Source organism: Anomaloglossus baeobatrachus, chromosome 2 (genome assembly GCF_048569485.1).
Source record: "Anomaloglossus baeobatrachus isolate aAnoBae1 chromosome 2, aAnoBae1.hap1, whole genome shotgun sequence".
Classification (NCBI taxonomy): domain Eukaryota; kingdom Metazoa; phylum Chordata; class Amphibia; order Anura; family Aromobatidae; genus Anomaloglossus; species Anomaloglossus baeobatrachus.
Window position 1 is genome coordinate 417,738,723 of NC_134354.1, and position 26,464 is coordinate 417,765,186.

Sequence of the window (26,464 nt, forward strand, 5' to 3'; positions counted from 1 at the left end):
GAAGCCGCGCGGACGCCAGGGGGCCTGTCCTGGAAGCCGCGCGGACGCCAGGGGGCCTGTCCTGGAAGCCGCGCGGACGCCAGGGGGCCTGTCCTGGAAGCCGCGCGGACGCCAGGGGGCCTGTCCTGGAAGCCGCGCGGACGCCAGGGGGCCTGTCCTGGAAGCCGCGCGGACGCCAGGGGGCCTGTCCTGGAAGCCGCGCGGACGCCAGGGGGCCTGTCCTGGAAGCCGCGCGGACGCCAGGGGGCCTGTCCTGGAAGCCGCGCGGACGCCAGGGGGCCTGTCCTGGAAGCCGCGCGGACGCCAGGGGGCCTGTCCTGGAAGCCGCGCGGACGCCAGGGGGCCTGTCCTGGAAGCCGCGCGGACGCCAGGGGGCCTGTCCTGGAAGCCGCGCGGACGCCAGGGGGCCTGTCCTGGAAGCCGCGCGGACGCCAGGGGGCCTGTCCTGGAAGCCGCGCGGACGCCAGGGGGCCTGTCCTGGAAGCCGCGCGGACGCCAGGGGGCCTGTCCTGGAAGCCGCGCGGACGCCAGGGGGCCTGTCCTGGAAGCCGCGCGGACGCCAGGGGGCCTGTCCTGGAAGCCGCGCGGACGCCAGGGGGCCTGTCCTGGAAGCCGCGCGGACGCCAGGGGGCCTGTCCTGGAAGCCGCGCGGACGCCAGGGGGCCTGTCCTGGAAGCCGCGCGGACGCCAGGGGGCCTGTCCTGGAAGCCGCGCGGACGCCAGGGGGCCTGTCCTGGAAGCCGCGCGGACGCCAGGGGGCCTGTCCTGGAAGCCGCGCGGACGCCAGGGGGCCTGTCCTGGAAGCCGCGCGGACGCCAGGGGGCCTGTCCTGGAAGCCGCGCGGACGCCAGGGGGCCTGTCCTGGAAGCCGCGCGGACGCCAGGGGGCCTGTCCTGGAAGCCGCGCGGACGCCAGGGGGCCTGTCCTGGAAGCCGCGCGGACGCCAGGGGGCCTGTCCTGGAAGCCGCGCGGACGCCAGGGGGCCTGTCCTGGAAGCCGCGCGGACGCCAGGGGGCCTGTCCTGGAAGCCGCGCGGACGCCAGGGGGCCTGTCCTGGAAGCCGCGCGGACGCCAGGGGGCCTGTCCTGGAAGCCGCGCGGACGCCAGGGGGCCTGTCCTGGAAGCCGCGCGGACGCCAGGGGGCCTGTCCTGGAAGCCGCGCGGACGCCAGGGGGCCTGTCCTGGAAGCCGCGCGGACGCCAGGGGGCCTGTCCTGGAAGCCGCGCGGACGCCAGGGGGCCTGTCCTGGAAGCCGCGCGGACGCCAGGGGGCCTGTCCTGGAAGCCGCGCGGACGCCAGGGGGCCTGTCCTGGAAGCCGCGCGGACGCCAGGGGGCCTGTCCTGGAAGCCGCGCGGACGCCAGGGGGCCTGTCCTGGAAGCCGCGCGGACGCCAGGGGGCCTGTCCTGGAAGCCGCGCGGACGCCAGGGGGCCTGTCCTGGAAGCCGCGCGGACGCCAGGGGGCCTGTCCTGGAAGCCGCGCGGACGCCAGGGGGCCTGTCCTGGAAGCCGCGCGGACGCCAGGGGGCCTGTCCTGGAAGCCGCGCGGACGCCAGGGGGCCTGTCCTGGAAGCCGCGCGGACGCCAGGGGGCCTGTCCTGGAAGCCGCGCGGACGCCAGGGGGCCTGTCCTGGAAGCCGCGCGGACGCCAGGGGGCCTGTCCTGGAAGCCGCGCGGACGCCAGGGGGCCTGTCCTGGAAGCCGCGCGGACGCCAGGGGGCCTGTCCTGGAAGCCGCGCGGACGCCAGGGGGCCTGTCCTGGAAGCCGCGCGGACGCCAGGGGGCCTGTCCTGGAAGCCGCGCGGACGCCAGGGGGCCTGTCCTGGAAGCCGCGCGGACGCCAGGGGGCCTGTCCTGGAAGCCGCGCGGACGCCAGGGGGCCTGTCCTGGAAGCCGCGCGGACGCCAGGGGGCCTGTCCTGGAAGCCGCGCGGACGCCAGGGGGCCTGTCCTGGAAGCCGCGCGGACGCCAGGGGGCCTGTCCTGGAAGCCGCGCGGACGCCAGGGGGCCTGTCCTGGAAGCCGCGCGGACGCCAGGGGGCCTGTCCTGGAAGCCGCGCGGACGCCAGGGGGCCTGTCCTGGAAGCCGCGCGGACGCCAGGGGGCCTGTCCTGGAAGCCGCGCGGACGCCAGGGGGCCTGTCCTGGAAGCCGCGCGGACGCCAGGGGGCCTGTCCTGGAAGCCGCGCGGACGCCAGGGGGCCTGTCCTGGAAGCCGCGCGGACGCCAGGGGGCCTGTCCTGGAAGCCGCGCGGACGCCAGGGGGCCTGTCCTGGAAGCCGCGCGGACGCCAGGGGGCCTGTCCTGGAAGCCGCGCGGACGCCAGGGGGCCTGTCCTGGAAGCCGCGCGGACGCCAGGGGGCCTGTCCTGGAAGCCGCGCGGACGCCAGGGGGCCTGTCCTGGAAGCCGCGCGGACGCCAGGGGGCCTGTCCTGGAAGCCGCGCGGACGCCAGGGGGCCTGTCCTGGAAGCCGCGCGGACGCCAGGGGGCCTGTCCTGGAAGCCGCGCGGACGCCAGGGGGCCTGTCCTGGAAGCCGCGCGGACGCCAGGGGGCCTGTCCTGGAAGCCGCGCGGACGCCAGGGGGCCTGTCCTGGAAGCCGCGCGGACGCCAGGGGGCCTGTCCTGGAAGCCGCGCGGACGCCAGGGGGCCTGTCCTGGAAGCCGCGCGGACGCCAGGGGGCCTGTCCTGGAAGCCGCGCGGACGCCAGGGGGCCTGTCCTGGAAGCCGCGCGGACGCCAGGGGGCCTGTCCTGGAAGCCGCGCGGACGCCAGGGGGCCTGTCCTGGAAGCCGCGCGGACGCCAGGGGGCCTGTCCTGGAAGCCGCGCGGACGCCAGGGGGCCTGTCCTGGAAGCCGCGCGGACGCCAGGGGGCCTGTCCTGGAAGCCGCGCGGACGCCAGGGGGCCTGTCCTGGAAGCCGCGCGGACGCCAGGGGGCCTGTCCTGGAAGCCGCGCGGACGCCAGGGGGCCTGTCCTGGAAGCCGCGCGGACGCCAGGGGGCCTGTCCTGGAAGCCGCGCGGACGCCAGGGGGCCTGTCCTGGAAGCCGCGCGGACGCCAGGGGGCCTGTCCTGGAAGCCGCGCGGACGCCAGGGGGCCTGTCCTGGAAGCCGCGCGGACGCCAGGGGGCCTGTCCTGGAAGCCGCGCGGACGCCAGGGGGCCTGTCCTGGAAGCCGCGCGGACGCCAGGGGGCCTGTCCTGGAAGCCGCGCGGACGCCAGGGGGCCTGTCCTGGAAGCCGCGCGGACGCCAGGGGGCCTGTCCTGGAAGCCGCGCGGACGCCAGGGGGCCTGTCCTGGAAGCCGCGCGGACGCCAGGGGGCCTGTCCTGGAAGCCGCGCGGACGCCAGGGGGCCTGTCCTGGAAGCCGCGCGGACGCCAGGGGGCCTGTCCTGGAAGCCGCGCGGACGCCAGGGGGCCTGTCCTGGAAGCCGCGCGGACGCCAGGGGGCCTGTCCTGGAAGCCGCGCGGACGCCAGGGGGCCTGTCCTGGAAGCCGCGCGGACGCCAGGGGGCCTGTCCTGGAAGCCGCGCGGACGCCAGGGGGCCTGTCCTGGAAGCCGCGCGGACGCCAGGGGGCCTGTCCTGGAAGCCGCGCGGACGCCAGGGGGCCTGTCCTGGAAGCCGCGCGGACGCCAGGGGGCCTGTCCTGGAAGCCGCGCGGACGCCAGGGGGCCTGTCCTGGAAGCCGCGCGGACGCCAGGGGTGCAGACTGGTCGGATGGGTGTCTGTTCTCCGGTGCTGGTGCCTCCTCTTTCGGCCATCTTTGTCCTCCTTCTACTGAAGTCTGGGTGCATGATGTGTCCTACGTCATCCACACTAGCCAGCATTGAGGTCCTGCGCAGGCGCACTTTGATCTTTGAAGAAGGACAAACATGGCCGAGAGACGAGGCGCAGGACCCGGAGAACAGAGACTCCCATCCGACCAGTCTGCTCCGCACCGACTGTTAGATATTATGAACATCCGGTGACAGGTTTCCTTTAAAGACCTTGCTGCTGATCCATAAAATCAAGTCCTCTTCAGGCCTAAATCTATTCTATTCTCTATTAATACTGCTGCTGGCTGATTTCAGTGTAGGGATAGCTGCGGGAGGAGGGATAGTGTTGGATTAGAGGCATATATCCAGGGTATATTGCTCTACAGTGCTATAGGTATACTGCTGCTCCAACCTAAGTGCGTTGGTCAGGGCACAGGTGATGTTATGGGATGTGCAGGTGTAAGGTGGGGGAGGCACATCGGAAATGTATTGGCGGCTGGGGACCGAGTACCGCAGGACAGCCGCTACCATCAGTCTACAAGCCTAAATGGCAAAAAACTGAGCTGTATCAAAAAATCAGTAACCATGCAACATTATAAGCATGTAAATGGCAGCCTCTAGACAGGAAAAAACAAAGAGAAAAATTGTATGAAAAATACCTTGAATAATAAATAAAATGCAAGTGCTTAATAACAGGGAACCTGTCAGGTGCAATATGCAATCAGAAACACAAGCAGTTTTGGGTGATATTTCTAATCCCTGCCTAACGCTATGTGCGCACTAGAAAAATAATTTTTCTTAAGAAATTTCTCAAGAAATTTCTTGAGTGAAGGATCAGCGCACCTGCGTTAAAATAACGCACCAATAACGCAGGTAATAACGCATCCGTTATTACTGCGCTATTTGTGCTTTTTTTAGCTACTTTAACAGATAATATACATAGATGATAGATACATAGATATATAATAGAGGGATAGATATTCCATCTTTATTTATGATGTTTGTGTCCCCCCCCCCCAAAGTATTTATCAATCAGTTGTGACACACTGAGGACATACTGCAGTTCTCGCGGCCGGTAGTGTGTTCACACATCATCAACCATGAGAAATGTCCTGGAGTCACCTCTGCACCTCGCTTAGGGAGCCGCATTCAGCACTCGCTCACTGAACGAGGCTGCGTGGAGAACTGTCAGACGTGTCTGGAGCAGAGCTGGAAGCGCCGTGGGACATCGGTGTGGATTACGTCGGAGCTGTGTTCGGGGGGTTAATAAAGTGGAGGAAGAGGGGGCTTTTTGTCTTTTAATCCAAATAAAGGAATTTTTCGGGGTGTGTGTTTTTACTGTCACTTAAAGGGAACCTGTCACCTAAAATATGCGTTCTGACCTTATCAGCAGACGCATATGTGCCATAATTACACCTTCCTACCCACCCCTGTGTTATAAAATTGTATTATATGAAAGTAATAAAAAATGTTTTATTACCTTCATATTTCCTATGTAAATAGCAGGGAATATGGTCACAGGGGCGGCGCCTTGCCCTGCATACTTTCCATGGTATCACGCCCCTGTGGGCGTGATACCATGGAGTCACATGAGCGACGTCACCGTCACTCATTCTATCCTGCGCTCGTTTTACACTTACTATTGCAGCAGGCTTCTCTTCCGGGTTCTCCTTGTCAGTTTCAGACGCACACTGCGCATGCGCAGTGTGCGTCTGAAGACTGCACGTGAACACCCGGAAACGAAGCCTGCCACAATGCGCGCAGGATAGAATGAGCGACGGTGACGTTGCTCATGTGACTCCATGGTATCACGCCCACAGGGGCGTGATACCACGGAAAGTATGCAGGGCAAGGCGCCGCCCCTGTAACCATATTCCCTGCTATTTACATAGGAAATATGAAGGTAATAAAACGTTTTTTATTACTTTCATATTATACAAACTATAACACAGGGATGGGTAGGGTGGTGTAATTAGGGCACATATGCGTCTGCTGATAGGTCAGAACGCATATTTTGGGTGACAGGTTCCCTTTGAAGATTAGTGATGGCATGTCATAGACACTGCCATTACTAATCTTGGACTTAGCGGCAGCTATTGGTTGCCGTTAACTCTTTATTACCCTGATTGCCACCGCATCACGGCAACAAGAAGAGCCGGGGACACGCCGGGACTGTCACATAATGGATGCAACATTCTCGGGGCAGTGGCGGGCTGATAGTCTCAGCTGCGGGAGGGAGGGGGTGGCATTAATCATGGCCCTCGCCCTCCCCAGCCTGAGAATACCGGGCCGCCGCTGTGTGTTTACCTGGCTGGAGGGTAAAAATATGGCGGAGCCCACGCTTTTATTTTTAATTTTTAAGATGTACGTTAGATTTCTGTGTGTCTGTGCACTGTATATGTATTCTTCCTACACCACTAAAAATGGAGGAACTTTCTCTTCCTCTTCTAGTCACATCACTTCCTTGCAAAATGCAGGGCAGTGATGTACACTAGGTCCCAAAAACGCAGGAATATGCAATAAAACGCACAGAACTTGCTACCTGCGTTATTCCCTGCGGGATTTCATGATTATATTACAGTCAATGGAGTGAAATGCTGCAGCTACCTGCGGAAAAGAAGTGACGTGCTCATTCTTTTTCTTAAGAAAATTTACCGAAAGAATTTTCTTAAGAAAAAAACGCAGTGTGCGCACAGCTAATTTTTTTTGCCATAGGTTTTGCTGGGGAATGTCTGCAGAAAGGTTACAAGAATTTCTCAAGAAATTTCTACAGCAAAAACGCAAACAAAAAAAAGCGGGTAAAAACGCAGTGTGTGAACATAGCCTAAAGGCCACTTCACACGCTGCGACATCGCTCAAGCAATCTCGTTGGGGTCACGGAATTGGTGACGAACATCCGGTCGCTGTAGCGATCTCGTGTGTGACACCTATGAGCGATTTTGCATCGTTGCAAAAACGTGCAAAATCGCTCATCGGTGACACGGGGGTCCATTCTCTAATCTCGTTGCTGCAGCAGTAACAAAGTTGTTCCTCGTTCCTGTGGCAGCACACATCGCTCCGTGTGACACCGCAGGAACGAGGAAGCTCTCCTTACCTGCCTCCCGGCTGCTATGCGGAAGGAAGGAGGTGGGCGGCATGTTCGTCCCGCTCATCTCCGCCCCTCCGCTGCTATTGGGCGGCGGTTCAGTGACGCAGCTGTGACGCTGAACGAACCGCCCCTTAGAAAGGAGGCGGTTCGCTGGTCACAGCGACGTCGCAGGGCAGGTAAGTACGTGTGATGGGTCTGGGTGATGTTGTGCGTCATGGGCAGCGATTTGCCCATGTCACACAACCGATGGGGGCGGGTACCCACGCTAGCGATATCGCTACCGATATCGCAGCATATAAAGTGGCCTTTACAGTCCCTGTATACACTAACATAGATAAAGAGATCTTTAGATAAAGTATTTCTAAAAAAATCCTAGGAGGGCCTGCTAAGTCTTTAACTTTATGATTTTTTTTTGTTTTTATGGTAACGAATATTACATCATATGAAAGCCTTATGTGACTAATATATGTTTTCAAAATTTTGTGTGTGGATCTTTGAGATGGGAAAACCCCTTTAAGCTTCAATAGGCTTGACGTGCAAATAAAAGCTTTCTCCAATCTCCTCCTCTTTTAGGGTTATTTCCACTCTCAACGCCCAGAACTGTCAAAGCTGAGCGATCCCCATTATGTATTTCCAGAATACTTGGGAAGGATTAGGAAAAGCAGCAGCAACGTGTCCGGATAATGTATATTTAAGAGTACGAGTAATACAAGGGGCTGCTGATAAGTCTTTGGCTTTGTGATCTTTTTTTGTTTCTATGGTAACGAATGTTACATCACATGAAAGCTGTATGTGTCTAATATATATTTTCAAAATTGTCTACTGCGATATTCACAGCAACTGAGAGCAAAGGAGTGATAAAATTCTGTTTCTGCAAGGAAAGTCCACGAAGGATATTTATGGTGATATGTTTCAGACATTGGGGGATCAAAGCCCTTCATATTCCACAGTTAAGAACTGGGTTGCCAAATTTAATACGGGCCACTTCAGTAGCAATGATGAGGAACGTCCTGGACGACTGAGAGTGGTAGTTGTTCTTGAGATCATCAATGCTGTGCACAACCTCATACTGGAGTATCATCGAATTTCAGCTAAAGCAATAGCAGACATCATGGGGATTTCCTGTGAACGTGTTCGCGTCATTATTCATGAACATTTGGACATGAGGAAGCTATCTACAAAGCGGATCCCCAAATGTTTGACAAAAGATCAGAGAAGCATGTGAATGAAAACTTCCCGGTCCATTTGTCAGCGTTTCCGGACTGATAAGAACTTCCTGGATCGACTGGTCACAATGGATGACACCTGGATTTATTTGTATGACCCTGAAAACAAGGAGCAGTCAAAAGAGTGGAGGCACAGTGGTTCTTCTCGTCTAAAGAAGTTCAGGGTGCAAAAATAAGTCACTAAGGTGATGGCGTCTGTGTTCTGGGATAAGGAGGGCGTGCTGCTAGTTGACTACCTTCAAAAGGGTTCCATCATCAATGCAAGGTATTACATTGAACTTTTGGGCCAATTGAAGGCAGCTCTGAAGGCCAAAAGGCACGGCAAGCTGTCCAAAGGAATCTTGTTCCTACAAGACAACGCCTCCGCTCACACTGCACAAGCGACCACGGCAAAATTGGCAGAGCTGGGCTTCCAGCTGGTTGACCACCCACCTTATTCACACCAGATCTAGCTCCCTCCGACTATCATCTGTTTCCAAACCTGAAGAAACACCTCAAGGGTACCAAATTTCACACCATTTCTAATGCCATGGCTGCTACATATGCCTGGTTTGAGGCACAACCGAAAGCCTTCTTTTTGCTAGGCTTACAGAACTTGGAATACCAATGTAAGAAGTGTGTTGACATCAGTGGAGAGTATGTGGAATAAATATAAAGTTTCATAATTTTATCTGGTTTCTTTCTGGGTAAAGCCAAAGACTTATCAACAGCCCCTCTTATATGATATGCTAATGAGCGCAGGGACTAGTCACAAGGGTGTTACTTCCTGTGCTTATTCCAGCCTCTTACCATGTTAGCATGTCCATAGAGGCGTGCAAACATGCTATTTAATGCAGCGTCATCAGCGGTGATGCGTGTACCTATGTCCGCTGTCACCACTGATCAGAAGTCCCGGCACTTCGGTTTTGCGCACTAGACCTCTCTGAAGCCAGGACGCGTACACCCAGCTTCATACTGGGTATGACTAGAAGTGTCGGGCATTCAAATCAGCAGTGAGAGTGGACACATGTACGCGCGTCACCGCTGATGTCGCTGGGCATTGAATAGCATGTTGGCTCGCCCCTGAGGACATACTAACATGCTAAGATGGCGGAATGAGCGCAGGAACTAATGCTTTGTGACTAGTCCCTGTGCTCATTAGCATATCATATAGGATGTTTCAAAATACTTTTTCTAAAGCTCTCTTTATCTATGCTACTAGATACAGGGTAAACCGATTAATGCCTAAGTGGAGAGTATAATATAGTGTGTTAAAAAACTATCACTATATATAAATATAATAGGCTATTATATATATATATTGAACCGATCCATAGAAAAACAGCCAACAACCAATAAAATAATTATTTCTTTATTAATTACATAATTAAAAACAATATTTGAGCAAGGAAAATGGTGACAAGAGAAAGCCCATGGCACGGTACAAATTTATAATAAACCAATAAATATTTAAATAGCCAGTGTAATTTTATAAAAAGGCCACCAGATGGCAGCAAGGGATCAGAACAGGAGGGCATACATAGAAAAATACTGCCATATAATGCCAATACAAATTAATAAATATAAAGTGCATGTGCTATAGGACAAACAAAGTGCACAGAAAGTACTAATAAAGTGTTCAATAATAAAGTGCACTATAGTTAGTAATAATATATATTATGGCAGTAAGTTCCATGTATGGCCACAAGCAAGGACACCCAAGCCCGCTACTGGGGTAAAATCCACAGATACTGAGTCAAATGGAATACATTACATGCATAATGTATGTAAGCAAATGTAAATACATTATCTAAATGGATATACCTGAGGCCATCTGGACCGTGTGTAGGCAGTCTCCAACCCCACACGTGTTTCGGCGTACCTTCGTCAGGGGAATGTAGATACAGGGACGGTTAGGCAAGGATTAGCAATATGTACCCAGAACTGCCTGTGATTCTGGGTGCATATTGCACCTGACAGGTTGTCTTCAATTGTGAGCTGTGAGTGCACACAGAAGGGGGATGGTTACTCTGATTATGGTGTCATAGCCGCTCGCCATCTTGGTTGATTCCTCAAAGTTTTTGTCAGTTGAGTGAGGGCCGCCTGAAGGACCTCTAAAGATTTGCAGCGATTGCCTCATGATGACCCTATTGATTTTGTTGAGGAGGAAGGACAGGAAAAATAATAAACCATGAACCGTATACCTTTTTTAGGGGGTTTAGGGGTGTATGGGAATACATTGTGAAAAAAAATAACACCTATCCCATGCCCTTGGAACTTTGTGTGTGTGTGTGTGTGTGTGTGTGTGTGTGTGTGTGTGTGTGTGTGTGTGTGTGTGTGTGTGTGTGTGTGGCTGCTCTGGGGAACAGTTTTCCGCCTTCGCCCTGTCATGCATCTGGATTCGAACCCGTGAGTCTGTGGTTGGCGTCTCTGTCCACCGGACCACAGTAGAGTCACCTTTTCTTCAGGTGTTTAGGTTCTGTTATCATTGCTCTGTTTTTGTTTTGTTTTTTAGGGTATCGGATGTATTAATTTACTTGTTTGTTTTGCCCAATCTTAAAGTGCGGCTTTAAGTACGTTCCTACTGATGATATTCTCATTTTGAAATCCAGCCATATTGCATATTTCCATTTTAGTAGCCCTCGCTACCTGAGGAACGAGATATGGAAAGTTTTCCTTGTAGTGTGGGTCGAGAAGGGTGACCAACCAGTAATCTGTGTTGACCAAAATGCGTGCGGCTCATGGGAAAGGCTTCGGGACATAAATGGGGAACGCGCGCAGCGCATCTTTACAAATAGCTCAGGCAATTCTGTGTAGGTTTTCAGAAAGTGCTGAACCACTAAGTTGAGCACGTCGGCCAGGCCCGGTACATGTGCGAGCTTGCCAAGCTTCAGACCCGCCACTAAGTTACGGCCATTATCACACATGACCGAGCCATACATTTAGCAGTGAGAGTCATAGATCTGTCTGGTCTGTTATTGCTTTCAATAACTCTGTGGCTGTGCTGTTTGTCACCTAAAGAAATCCGTTTCACCATAGCCTGTTGCCGCTTCCCTGAGGCAGCGCTTACATCTTATAACTGATATGGATGTATGTGGGTGCAGAGCTCAGCCCAGACCTGCAGACTGGCCATGTTGCATTTATTGTGTGTGTATTTGGTAAACGGCCAGTAGTTGGCCACATGGGGTAAGATACTTCCCTTGGTGCTCTCAGGCTAGGGAGAGCTAATGGCATGGAGGAGCTTAGTTAGTAAAAAGCTTAGGAAGACAGGAAATGACAGGAGAGTCCTCCAGATTAGGAGATGGATACCACACCTGTGGGACATGAAGCCCCAAGGAGAAGAAATTGAGACCTGCAGGCTCAGATCCCGTCACCGTATACGTGGGACCCTGGTGAGAGGTGGGCTGACTGAACCACGTCCAAAAGGGTGAGTCTGGACAGCCTGGATGGTGGCTGCCCTCTGGTGTATACCCAACAAACCCTCTTTCCGGGCTGGAGGTCATTGGGCTCCTCAGGAGTAGGAGTGGCTTCTGACGAACTGGGCCTGAAGAGTGCCGTCGTCAGGCACCCCCGTCACTGCTTATAGCTAATCCCTGTGTGTCGGAGACGGATTCCCGAGTGGACTAGATGACTCTGCCCGACATTATGAAAATGAGAGAGGGGATGAGGGGCTCTAGGATCAGAGAACCAGGGACTTGGCTGGCCGGTAAATTTAAGGCAGCTCCGGTTGCTAACAGCAACGGATGCAGTGAAGAAATGGAGCGGATGTCGGAAAGGTCATGTGTAATGATGATGATGATGTCCCCTGTAATTGTTGAAGGATGTGCCCGCCACTGGCATGATCAGAAGTTGTATGTGAAACTGTTCAGTAAAGAGAAGTTTATGGTTAAGAAGAATCCAGTCTCTCTGTGGTGTTTGGGCACACTGGGGCCTGCTGCAGTCGGCAGCTGGGAAGTGGCCCAGAAGAAGCGAGAGATAGTCCTGGCCTACGGCCTGAAAATAAATGTCTCGCATCACAAGGCCTAGCAACCCTTCCCCTATAGTGGAAAGAAGGCGGCAGTGCAAAGTGCTGATCCATGGCTGCGCTGCGACTACCAACGCACCCCACTGTCCCATCTACATGGACGCCATGCCCGGAGATGACAGTTTGGAGATGGAGGGGGTGCAGCAACTAGTGTAGGAGCTGGGAAACCCTGATGGAACTAAAGCCTGTAATGCTCGACGTCAGTATTATGTGAGCCATCCCCTGGTCTGACTGTTGCAGTCTCCATAAGGTTCATCCAGTGTGCCATCAGGCAAATATAGCTTCCATGACCACAAGCACATGTTCACGTGTCGGTGGTTAAGTGGACCTTCCAAGTAATTAAATTGTGAGGACACGGAAAATGTTATGGGACACGTATTGGTGTAAGGCAGGGACAGCACACCAGGAGAAATAGTGGCGGCTGGGGAAGAGGTACCAAAGGACGGCTGCTGGCCCTCAAAAAAAAAAAACCAACAAACTGAGTGGGGGACGGTTGTTCTGACCCTATATAAATTATGAGCCAATGCCCCATGGCTATGATGACTGTGGATATGGTAGAGGAGGACAAGGAAAATAATAAACCATAAACCTTTTTGGGGGTTTGTAGGGTTGCATGGCAATACACCAGAAAAAAGGAATATTTAATTTGGCTTTATGTTCCTCTGCTGTCATCCGCTGGTGCTGAGAAGTTGGGGTCAATCCAGACCTTGTTGATTTGAAAACAGTGAGCATGTCAGCATTGTCAGCAGAGCTGTGGAGTCGCAGTCGTGGAGTCTAAGGGCCGTTTCACATTTGCGCTGTTTTGACGGAAACTGGATCCATCACATATGCCGTACAGTTCATTTATTTACAGTTGAAGCGCGAAACCATGTGGGTTGTGTCTTTCATGCAGTACCCGCATGTGTCCACATGATGTCGCGCTTCCACTGTAAATAAATGAACTGTACTGTATGTGTAACGGAGCCAGTTTCCGTCAAAACAGCGCAAATGTGAAACGGCCCTGAGTCGGAGCTCATTTTGGTGGAGTCGGAGTCGGTATAAAATGCACCGGACTCCGACAATATATAATAAATTGGGGACAGTAGTGCAATGCAGTGTGATGACATTTTTTTTCATAGGAATTTGGGAAACTTATGAAATGTCCTATAAATGTCTCTTCTATTCCTGATCTAAGGCTACATTCACAGTGTTTTTGCTGCGTTTTTCAACTGCAAAAGCAGATCAGCTTTTTACAAAATCGCATCACCTCAAAGGTTTTTGAGTTCATAAATAATGCTTTCAATAGCAAAAGCAGATTAGAAAACCGACACAAACTGACATGCTCATTCTTTGTGAGGATCCTCACAAAACGCTGTGTCTGAATGTCCTATATTTTCACCCATTGCCTTTGCTGGGTGCCAGAGTCACTGCATTTCACTGAATTATTTTGCCATCAATGTTCGATATGTTTGTGACAAGAAAGAAATTGTTAGTAAGACACTGGCAGTAAAAGATAGGAAAACTCATCACACCAGCCAGTTTCTCCAGGCCTTAGTGGAAAAAGTTCTGCAAGATTAGGAATGCAAAAAAGAACAGGTTCTTGCTATTGTAACGAACAATGCTTCAAACATAAGTACAATTAAACTGATGAATGAGAGTAATGAACAACAGCTAGAAGAAAATTTAGGATTCAGTATGTTTGAGATGGAGCCACAGTGCTGTTATTGTAACTGAGGAACAAACAGATATTACAACAGAAGAACAGCAAAATGATACTTTATGATTAGATCTTGTTGAAGCTGCTTCAAAATACTTTCATATTCATCACATGCGCTGTGTTGTGCACACGCTGCAGCTGGCAATAAGAGTCTGCAAGAGGGACCCTGGTTTCACACATCCGTCCTTTCGCCGGTTTGGCGGATGCGGCGCACTCCAGTACAGTGTATACAGTACAGTGGCAGCGCGACAAACGACGGTCACATGCTTTCATGTGACTGGAGCATGTGATCCAGAAGTTGTGGTGCTGCCACTGTACTGTATCGTACTGTACTGGAGTGCGCCACATCCGCCAAACTTGTGAAAAGACGGATGTGTGAAACTGGGCTGACATGCTGAAAATCTGATTGGAAAAGTAAGGAAGTTGGTTATTGCCGCCAGAACCCCTAAAATTGATTCCATCTTGAAGAGACGTGCTGGGAAAGGGGCAATTGTTGATCAAGCCACTCGGTGAGGCAGCACTTATTTAATGACTGAGCGATTGCTTGAACTAAAATCGTTTCTTATAGATATGGTGAACCCTCAAGTAACCTTAAATGAAGGTCAATGAACACAGGTGGCTGATTTGAAGGAATTGCTTAATCACCCATTTACCGTGACTAAAAAATTACAAGCTGAGGATTTAACTCAGGGGCGTGGCAGCTATAAGTCCCCTTACCTGGCAGCCAGACTGGCTTGCAAAGTCTCCTTAAGGAGAATAGTGTTCCCCCGTGGTCCCCACATAGCTTTCTCATGAGCCAGATCAGACACCCCCATACTTTGCACTGACGAGGGGCAAGCACCCCGAAACACCGTGTCTGCAAATTGGGATTCTGATCTGGCTTATATATCCTGAGTCATATTGCAAAGGATTGTTGAAAATCCACTTGTGACTTTTAGGATCGCTACTTCCAATAGGTGGCGCTGTGCTAGAGTTTGTCTCCTTTACTGGAGAGACAATTTGGATTTAACTCCTGGCATTTTCATAAGGGAGTGGAAGAACTTGCTATTTTGCATGTCCCAAAGAGGAGGTTTAATCGCAGATGGCATTTCTGCTTCAATGAAACTGAGAGAGACAGCTATTGGAAAATAAAATTCTTCTGGCAGCTGTTTATGTGGACCCAAGTCATCGTATACTGCTTGATGATCAACAGCTTACTAAAGGAAAAGAAGCTTTGAGTGAGGTAGCAGTTAGGATGAGTGGCCTAAAGGACTGCCAGGCGAAAGAGGACTTGGATCCTGACTTGACAGTACTACTGCTGCCATATCTTCATCCTCATCAGATGAGGAGTTTAACTTTGACAAGTATTTGGATGACATGGAGCAGCAAAGTGTTGCCGCAAGGAAAAAGATTTCTCTCCGTCTCCTATAGCAGCAGATTGACCAGATTTCAGTAAAATTTTTCACTTGCTCTCAAAGAAATAGAAAAATTCAACCGTTCATTAATACTGACTGTGCATGAGGCAATTCCTTTATACCCGGAAATTGTTAGAGATGTTGTCCATCTGGTTACGGCTTTTCCTCCAACCCAAGTTACTGTAGAGAGGTTGTTCTCTAGCCTTAAAATTCTTAGGTCAGATTTGAGGTCATCTATGAAGGAGGATCTGATGGAAGCAATTCTATTTCTTAGAACAAATTCATAGACTGCACAAATGTTTAGTATGTTTTTGTTGAAAACTGTTTTTTTGCCACTTACATAGTGTATTGCGTAGTGTTATTTATTTTTAATATATATATATATATATATATATATATATATATATATATATATATATATATATATATATATATATATATATAATATATATATATATATAAAGCTGAGTGTGTGTATGTCCGCTAAAGGAATCCGCACCGTCGCATTTACAATCACGAAATTTTGCACAGACGCTTCATTTGACCCAGGGAGCGTCGTAGACTATGTTTTGACAGAAAAATGTAACCCTGTGCTTTACAGTTAGTCTCTAAAATCTTGCCGCCATTAAACTGAATGGAGGTGAGAGCTATAGGTTATTAATAGCAACTGTCAGTGCTTGCTATAGGAACAAAATATAAACTGTTAGTTGAAGCTTATGCATGAGGTTATATGATGTTGGTGGAGAGCTGGATAGAGACAGAAAGAGACAGACAGGATGGGGAAAGAGACAGACAGGATGGGGAAAGAGACAGACAGGATGGGGAAAGAGACAGACAGGATGGGGAAAGAGACAGACAGGATGGGGAAAGAGACAGACAGGATGGGGAAAGAGACAGACAGGATGGGGAAAGAGACAGACAGGATGGGGAAAGAGACAGACAGGATGGGGAAAGAGACAGACAGGATGGGGAAAGAGACAGACAGGATGGGGAAAGAGACAGACAGGATGGGGAAAGAGACAGACAGGATGGGGAAAGAGACAGACAGGACGGGGAAAGAGACAGACAGGACGGGGAAAGAGACAGACAGGACGGGGAAAGAGACAGACAGACAGACAGTTACTATCCCGGGCAACGCCGGGTACTACAGCCATTATATACAAGTGAGTGTGTGTGTGTGTGTGTGTATATATATATATCTATATCTCTATCACTATGTAATACACTATGTAAGTGGCAAAAAACAGTTTTCAACAAAAACATACTAACTAATAACATTTAGTATATTGCGTATATTTAAGTGAAAAATTTATTGTAGTACAATGTGAACATCAGACATTTAATCATTTTTCTGATACAATTATCAAGATATTTGAATAGAACATAAAATATATTTATTCGAATACAACTTTAGAACACAACTGTAATAAATTGTAAACATGTAATACAATATGTAATCTTATATATATATAATTATATATATATCTCTACTGTATATTACGTAGTGTATAACATATTTACAATTTATTACAGTTTTTTGTGATCTAAAGTTGTATTCCAATAAATATATTTTATGTTCTATCTAAATATCTTGATAATTGTATCAGAAAAATTATTAAATGTCTGATGTTCACATTGTACTTCAATAAATTTTTCACCTAACTATAAGCAATGTATGTAGGAGTCGTGGAGTCTGAGTCGGTGCAAGGGAAATTGAGGAGTCGGAGTCAAAGGTTTGGCTTACCAACTCCACAGCCCTGATTGTTAGTTGCCAGGTGACTGTGCCTATCAGTTATTATGCCCCCGGCTGTACTAAAAATCCATGGAATCGACTTTTGATTTACTGTATTTTTCGGACTATAAGACGCACCCTAGTTTTAGAGGAGGAAAATAGGAAAATAAAATTTTTAAGCAAAAAATGTGGTCATGACACACTGTTATGGGGCGAGGATCTGCTGCTGACACTGTATGGGGGTAATATAAAAAAAAAAATAAAAAACGGCGTGCGGTTCCCCCAATTTTGATAACCAGCCAAGATAATACCAGGCTCCAGCTGTGAGACTTTATCAGGCTTGGGAGACTCACGTTATTGGGAGCCCTGATGTGGTGGCAATCGTGGTAATAAGGTGTGAATGGCAGCAGCCCATAGCTGCCACTAATTCCTAGCTTAGTGGTGGCAGGTGTCTATGAGACACCCCCCTTATCAGTAAGCTGTAAGTGAAAGTAATAAACACAAACACATAAAAATCCTTTATTTGAAATAAAAGACAAAAAAACACCCTCTTTCACCACTTTATTAACCCCTAAAACACCCAGGTCCGATGTAATCCACACAATGTCTCACGACGCATCCAGCTTTGCTACATCTGACAATCACAGAGAGCAGCCATAGAACACGACCGCTCTCTGTGAGGGTCAGGCTGCAAGTGAAGTGAGCCGCCGGGATCAACGGTGACTCCAGATGTCACCGAACATCATCTGACTGAAGTAGCCGCGGATCTCGCGGTCACTTCAGCTGCGGCCGGATTTGCAGTAACATCTGGAGGACTCCCGCTGTGTAGTCGCCTCTCCTCACTCCACGCAGCATCGCTCGCTTCCTGTCTGTGTGCCAGCTTACCTGTGTGGAGCCATGTGTACAGCGATGACGTCATCACTGTGCTCACTGCTTTCCACACACATCAGCGAGCCGGCAGACAGGAAGACATCGCGATGCTGCAGGGGAACAGTGAGTATACCGTACTTATTCACTGCCCCCTGCGCTGATGATGGTGCACGGGGGAAGTGAATACAGCCGCACATGATCACTCCAGGCTGTAGTTGCCAGGGGTGATTTACGCGGGCCGGATCTTTAGTATGCATGCCTCCCCCGCCCATCATCCCGCTCACCTGTCAGCGCCGGCTTCAGCGCTGAGAGATGATGGGCGGGAGAATGGGCGTGCATATCAAATGAACGGGCCCATGTGGTCAGGGTATCGCTGCTACAGCCTGCTCCTGCCTCTGATGACCCGCACCACCACCACCACCGCACCCGCCTTCACCCGCTCCACCACCACCGCACCACAGCCATCGGACTATAAGACGCACCCCCCACTTTCCCCCAAAATTTGGGGGAAAAAAGTGCTTCTTATAGTCCGAAAAATACGGTAAATGCATTTTATAAAAACAGCATGAGGTCCCTCTAATACAACCGCACCAGGGCAATCAGGAAGAGCCGGGCGAAGCACCAGAATTGGCGCATCAAATGCAAACTGCTATTTCTGACTAGGAAGGGCCCAATAACTATGGACCTTCCCAGCCTGATAATACCAGCCCTCAGCTGTCTGCTTTACCTTTGCTGGTTATGAAAATTAGTAATGACCTCACTTAATTTTTTTTTATTTGTTTATTTAATCATAAAAAGCTGTAAAATAATTTCCACAGGGTGACATTTTCTTGTGTGTCGCTCTATTATCTACCTCTTCAGAGCTATAGAGACTTTTCTCCAGTGATTCATGTAAAAATTCTTTGCTGTTAAATCAATTCAAAGGGATATAACCATTTACAAAGAGACAATGGGGGAATGTGTAGGATAAAAACAGATCCAGGGCACAAAATAAAAACATTTAGTCTGAAAACATGTGTAAATAAGGACAAAATAAAGTAAAAACAGTGAATAATGGCTCCAGGGTGTGAATGTGAAGAGACTGGCAGAGAACTAATGAGGGAACAAATGAGCAGTCCAGGTGTAAAATAACCGCACATCACCATTATAATGTGTAATGCGGCTGTACCCCATGCGGGAGAATAGTTATCATATGACTGTGACCCTGGAACTCCGAGAGGGGATAGATGTGACTCTGAGGCCAAACAGGTAATCCCTGTGTATCATTCACTGCTGTCTAAAAAGTATTCAAAGAAAATCCGGAATCATTTTTATACCTATGTTTTTAACTGACTCCATTTAAAGTCAATGGATGAAAAAGCACCGAAAGAATTGACACGCTGCAGATTGTCTGCACCAAATCTGCAAACCATAAATAAACAACGTGCGGATCCCCTTCAGGTTTTGTAACAAATCTGCAGTTAGACACGTCAGAATGCACGATAAAAACACGCCATGTGTGCACACAGACTTAATCTAAGGTTAAGACCTCTGCTTTGTGTCATTGAAGGGAATCCTTACTTCTGGAGGTCGTTCGATGGAGGCAGAGGCGCTCGACTCCTTACACAACCGTGCACAGAGCCGTGTCCTATATTGGTCCCATCATCACGTGATCGGGAAAGGTTTTAATTCTCTGTAAGAAATAGAGGATCCAAATTGATGACCGCAAGTGGCACTAAGATTGAGAAATTTGCAAAATTGCGTAGCATCTAAAATCGGGGCATTGGGCACTGCATCTAGTGTCAGGCACTAAATCTAACATCGGGGCACTGTACACTGTACGCTACGTTGGGGCGCTGGGTGCCGCCTCTGGCGTCGTGGCACTGCATCTAGCATGGAGCCACTGTATGTAGCATCTGGTTGCCGGGCGCTGCATTTAACATCTGGGAACTGCATCTAGCATCGGGCACTGGAGACAGATGCAACGCCCGGCACTCCGATGCTAACATTTGAGCACTGCCTCTATCGTCAGGGCACTGTACATAGTGTCAGGGTGATGGGCGCTGTATCTAACATCTGGGTACTGCATCTAGAGTCAGGCACTGCCTCTAGCGTTGGGGCACTGAGCACTGCAACTAGCACCGGGCACTGCACTTTTGGCCATCTTTGTGCTCCTTCTTCTCTAGCCGCGGTGCATGACGCGTCCAACGTCATCCACTCTCGTCGGCTTTCAGGTCCTGAGCAGGGCAGATCAAAGTATTGTAGTGCGCCTGCACAGGAACGGCGAGTGTGTATGACGAAGACGCGTCATGCACACCGGCTTCAGAAAGAGGACAAAGATGGCCGAAAGAGGAGGCGCCGAACAACGGAGACACCCATAAGGCCCACCGTGCGACCGTTAGGTAAGTATTATAAAGTGTTTTTTTTGTTATACCCCCGGCTTGGGCTCTTATATACAGCATGTTAGAATGCTGTATATAAGAGCCCGGTGGCGGTGGCCGCAGCTTATAGGCCGAAAAAGTGGTGATCTGTTCCCTTTAAAGGTATGTGCAGCTCATTTTCAACCAGAGCTGACATTAGAATTGGAAAGATGCTGCTGCACATTGGGGTGACTGTACTGTGCCCATTAGTAGTAGCACATGTGTCCTAATATACAGTATTTAATCTGCACGATGCCTGCCAGTGCCTAGGATCAGACGCGTGCCATGTCAGCTGTTCTGTCAAGTTTTGCAGCGTCTCTCTGCACCCGAGGTACGTTTAAGTTGAGACTGCCGCTGTCCCCATCACATAGGAGAAAACTTACTGCTAACTAGTGATGAACGGGCACTACCATCCTCAGGTATTCGGTACTCGTAACTAATGATGAGCGAGCACTATCATGATTGGGTGCTCGGTACTTATATCTGTTGATGAGTGAGCACTACCATGGTTCGGTGTTCGTTACTTGTAACAAGTGATGAGCGAGCACTACCATGCTCGGGTACTCAGTAATCGTAACTACTGAAGAGCGAGCACTAACTTGCTCGGGTACTCAGGACTCATAACTAGTGATAAACGAGCACTACCATGCTCAGGTGCTCGGTACTCATAACTAGTGATAAGCGAGCACTACCATGCTCAGGTGCTCGGTACTCGTAACTAGTGATGAGCGAGCACTACCATGTTCGGTTACTCAGTACTCGTAACTAGTGATGAGCGAGCACCATGCTCGGTACTTGTAATGAGCACTCGGATGCTCGTATGGCCGCAACTCAAGTACACGAGCATAACAGATGTCAATGAGGAACTCGAGCATTTCACCCATTGACTTCCATGATATCGGTCTCGGTACACAAGTCACGCCCATTCATATATCCAACGGCTTGTTACAAGCACCTGAGCATAGAACAATAGTAGAAAAAGGGTTTTCTATACCGCGCCAATGATCACCAAATGAAGATCCGGATTGATGTGGCTTTATTGTAGCACAGGTCTACGCGTTTCAGGAGCTCTGCTCCCTTCCTCAGGACCATAGAAACAACATCAAATCAAAGGGATCACATCAATCCGGATCTTCATTTGGTGATCATTGGCGCGGTATAGAAAACCCTTTTTCTACTATTGTTCTCTGTTATCAAGTCACCTGGGGTTGCCGCTGCCTGGATCTATCTGTCTATGCGATTATAGTAGTTGTGACTGTCACAACTACAGTTGGTGAGTATATTTGCTCCCCTGCCTATTGCCCTGTGCCTATAAGGGTAAGACCCTATTGCGCTTTAATCTCTCCACAGCTCCTACAAGCACCTGAGCATGGTAGTGCTCGCTCATCACTAGTTACGAGTACCGAGCACCTGAGCATGGTAGTGCTCGCTTATCACTAGTTATGAGTACTGAGCACCCGAGCAAGTTAGTGCTCGCTCTTCAGTAGTTAGGAGTACTGAGTACCCGAGCATGGTAGTGGTCGCTCATCACTAGATTCAATCACCTGAGCATGGTAGTGCTCGCTCATCACTAGTTACGAGTACTGAGCATTGTAGTGTTTGCTCATCACTAGTCAGCAGCAAATTACCTATGTGATGGGGCAGTGGCTGTCGCTACTAAAGGTACCTCGGGTGTGGAGAGACGCTGCAAGACTTGAGGACATCTGACATGGCACGTGTCTGATCCTTGGCACCGATCACCCAAGCATGGCAGTGCTCGCTCATCAGGAGTTAAGTGTCGAGTATGGTAGACCCGATGATGCTGTGTGGCTGAACAATCACAGTAATGCCAGTAGCTAAGATGGCTACAGCATTACTATGCTTGGCTGGCAATCCCTGCATGTTTACTGGCTGATAAAAAGCCTGGAAACGTGGAGCGTGGACTCAAGCATGGTGCTCGAGCAGCCGCCATACTCTATCGAGCAATCTGATGCTAAATGCAGTGCACAGTGCCCTGATGCTATTTGCAGCACCCGACAGCCGAAGACATCTGGGATACTGGTGACCTCTGGGATCACACTGGTTGAGAAAGAGGTGCTCAAACTCCATTTATTGAGTGTGGGATTGTGTGTGCACACGCTCAGCCCCTGCGGTGTCAGTGCACACAGAGCTAAGGAGTCAGATGTTTACAGATGTGTTGAATTTTCAATCTCTGGTCGCTAATCACTCTTGACTTGTTTACCGTAGACTATAATGACTATATAACAAGTGGGAAGTAAGGTCGGTCGGTCTGTAATAAGGTCGGGAGGGGGCCAGAGGGTCTGTCCCAACATTTATGACCCTAAGTAGAGCCTCTAAGGGTGTGTGCACTTTCTGACTTTTTTCAGGTGGTAGAGGCAGCGAGAATATCGTCATTTATTTGTGGTGGGTTCCAGGGGAAATCTGCCTGAATAACAGACCCCTAGGCTCTGGGCACGCAGGTTATGGAGGAATTCAAAGACCATGACTTGTTTCTAGCAGAAATAGCTTCTGGAAATAAGAAATAAGGCTAAGTGCGTACGCTGCATCTTTTATGGTGACCACAAAGACGCACGGTTTTAGTCCCCAAAAAACGCACCCTCGGCATGCAATTTTTACAGCATTTTTTGCCCAGTGTGCGTTTTTTTTCCAGTCAAATCTATTGACTGTAAGGGCTCAAAAACACTGGCAAAAATGCAGAAAGAATTGACATGCTGCATATATGTGGTCACCACAAAGATGCAGCCAAAATAAAGCTGCAAAGTGCGGACAGAAACTGAAATCTCATAGACTTGCAGTTTTGGGAGAAAAAAACGCAGCGTGTGCACAAGGCCTAAAAGGAACAGTAAGGCTATGTGCGCACAGTGCGTTTTTCGCAGCGTTTTTGCGCGTTTTTCGGGTGCGTTTTTGGCCTCAAAACTGCAGGACTTTGCTTCCCCAGCAAAGTCTATGAGTTTTCATTTTTGCTGTCCGCACGTTTTTTTTACCTGCGTTTTTGAGTTAAAAAAAAAAATGGACATGTCAGTTCTTTCCTGCGTTTTTCTGCGTTTTCCCCCCCATGCAATGCATTTGAAAAACGCAGCAAAACGCAAAGATCAAAAACGCAGCTAAAAACGCACCAAATCGCAGCAAAAACGCATGCGTTTTTTTATGCGTTTTTTCGACGCAGGTGCGTTTTTGTGCGTTTTTAGCGGCCAAAAACGCAGCGTCAAAAAGACGCAGTGTGCGCACACAGCCTAAAGGGGATTCCCCATAAATAACAGTAAGAAGAGTTTATCTAAACAATTTGAATGGAGAAGGATCTGCTCCATAAAACTTCAGTCTCTTTGTGAATGTTCTCTAAAGGGTACTTCACATACTGCGACATCGCTAGCAATCTCGTTAGCGATGTGAAATTCTAGATCGCAAGTGCGATCTTTAGAGATCGCACATGCGTAAAATGACCTATGTGCGATCTCGAAAGATCGCACTTACGATCTAGAATTTCACATCGCTAACAAGATCTAGAATTTCACATCGCTAACAAGATCGCTAGCGATGTCGCAGCATGTAAAGTACCCTTAAGGCTATATGCAGATAAAGATTTCCAAGGAGTTTTTGGAGCAGAAACCAAGCGAATATTCTCCAAATTCTCCTACAAAAACCTGGAGTTTCTGCTCCAAATATTCTGTGTGCAAAACCCTAACAATGTGTAAACTATACATAGACGGACAATTGTCTTCCTCACCTTGTGTAACAATCCGGGGTGATGGGCAGTGGCCTCCTCTAGTGGGGGAATAGGGGGTCACATTAAAGATGTGGGCGCCGCCGAAAAGTTTGATCTGCTAACCTGATTGTTTGTGTTTTAGGGAGGCCAGCAAGTACCTGAGCGATGTGCTGCACTCTGTGAATGAGGTGGAGCTCGAGGATGTCATCGACAGTATCATTGATGGCGTGGAGAAGCAGCCATGTAAGTGTCTGGTTTTGTTTTTTTACCTACCTTGCATTAGGCCTCATGTCCACTGAACTAGTGCAGTAATGTGATGTCAGAAAGCTGCCAGGGGCTCATTCTGCACCTCCATTGCTCCCTGATTTTTGACAGTTCTTTCTTATGCAGACACTAAATTACCCCTGGTTGAAAAAAAACACTAACCTCCTCCACAGAGGCCCAGACATCTACATTGGCAGGCAGATCCCTATAGCCACCAGAGACCAAATGTTATATTAAAAGCTCTCTGTGACACAACTTCCCATGAACCTCTTGAATGCAAATTATCCATCATATATGGTAGCGGGCGCTACCATGCTCGGGGACTTGGTACTGGTAGCAAGTGATGAGCGAGCACTACCATGCTTGGGTGCTCGGTACTCGTAACTAGTGATGATCGAACACTACCATGCTCAGGGACTCTGTACTGGTAACTAGTGATGAGTGGACACTACCTTGCTCGGTTACTCAGTACTCGTGACTAGTGATGAGTGAGCACTACCATGCTTAGGTACTCGGTACTCGTAACTAGTGATGATCGGGCACTACCATGTTCAGCTGCTCTGTACTCGTAACTAGTGATGAGCGAACACTACCATCCTCAGCTGGTCGGTACTCGTGTCAAGGGAGGAATTTGCGTTGAAGACTGCTAATGGAGTCCTCATTTGGGATATCCAGAGACGATGCCATATTAGCTGTGTATCAGTGCCAATATATATATATATCAATGTATATAAGACAAAGAACACAGACATGCTCTCTTTTCAGCCAGCGTCACCAACTGAACTAGTTTAATAAGATAGATCCAATTATACCGTAAGCATGAATAACCTTGAAGCTAACAAGGAGTGCTTTTCACTCCCCATTTTCTCACATCACATTGCCTGCCTCCAGTACATTCCTTCTATGTGAACATTACTGATAACACTTCTTACAGCTTCACATTCTGGCTTCATCTTTGGTTAACTCCTTCATGATTATAGAACTTTGAATTATACTATAGGTCTGTGCAATGGCTACATAGACAGATAATTATGCAACTACATTTTGATTATTTATATACACAGATATTCTTATTACGTTTAAACAAACATACTACAGCTCAGGTGACCTCCACACTCGTAACTAGTGATGTGTGAGCACTACCATGCTCAGGTGCTCTGTTCTCGTAACTAGTAATGAGCGGGCACTACCATGCTTGGGTGCTCTTTACTCATTAAGAGCAGTTGGACGCTCGGACTTGCAATATACTCGGGTACTCAAGTAGCGCCCATCCGAACATCCAACTGCTTGTTACGAGTACCGAGCACCCGAGCATGGTAGTGCCCGCTCATCACTAGTTATGAGTACAGAGCACCCGAGCATGGTAGTGCTCGCTCATTACTAGTTACGAGTACCGAGCACCCGAGCATGGTAGTGCTCGCTCATTACTAGTTACGAGTACCGAGCACCCGAGCATGGTAGTGCCCGCTCATCACTAGTTACGAGTACTAAGCACCCGAGCATGGTAGTGCCAACTCATCACTAGTTACGAGTACCGAGCATAGTATGCACCTTCATTGGGTGAAATGATCTTTTGTGCAGCATAAAAGATCCTCGTTTTTGGTGGTGCATTGTCCTGTGGTAAAATGACTCTCACCGCTGAGCACTATGGCCGCCTGTGTGCACTGAGTGATGTAGTATAGATCGCGCTGTGCACATTGTTTGCTTGGGTCTGCCAGTGTAAACTGACTGCTAATCTGTAAAACGTTTCTGATGGGTGGTCGTATTGTGCCGCTGGTCCGTTCTGTTCTTTAGGTCTTTATTCTCAGTATACATTCGGACCTTCATGCCCCCTCCTTCTTTGGTGTCTTTGTAGATGTAATCATTTCTCTTTGGTAATACATTTTATAACCTTTCTCAATCACTTTAGTTTGTAAAAACGATCCGGTCTCAGGGACACATGACGCCTCTTCCGCTTTTCGGCAGCCCCGTGTACTGGACGTATGACTATACTTTGCGATTATAACCTCTGCCTCATTTAATGGTCATCGCAGATAAATATGATCCTTTCTCCATCTCTAATATGGAATGTCTCACCATCAATCCTGTAAGGAAACCTCTCATCACCAATGCATATTCATGTGGCTGCAGTTTTCTTTCCTGTATTTACAAAACAGCAGAATCTATAGATAAACAGCTCCAATAACATGCCCAGACAATGGAGGTGCCGCCTCCCATCAGCCGGCTATGTGACATATTGTATTTGGTGGAGACCTTGTTTGGCCTCAGTAAGGTAACCTGTGCTAGCCACAAGCCCATTAATGTTAAAATGAGGGCAAACAATGGGCGTTTTGCA

The 26,464-nt window shown here is 49.6% G+C and overlaps 1 long non-coding RNA gene across 1 annotated transcript in view; it reads left to right on the forward strand.

Annotated features, from left to right (window-relative positions):
* The window catches only part of LOC142291544 (uncharacterized), a 29,281-nt gene that overhangs the window by 1,716 nt on the left and 1,101 nt on the right, over window positions 1–26,464 (forward strand). Inside the window, exon 2 of the long non-coding RNA XR_012750503.1 lies at window positions 24,008–24,108. This is a non-coding gene — a long non-coding RNA (uncharacterized LOC142291544). The remainder of the gene's footprint in view (window positions 1–24,007; window positions 24,109–26,464) is intronic.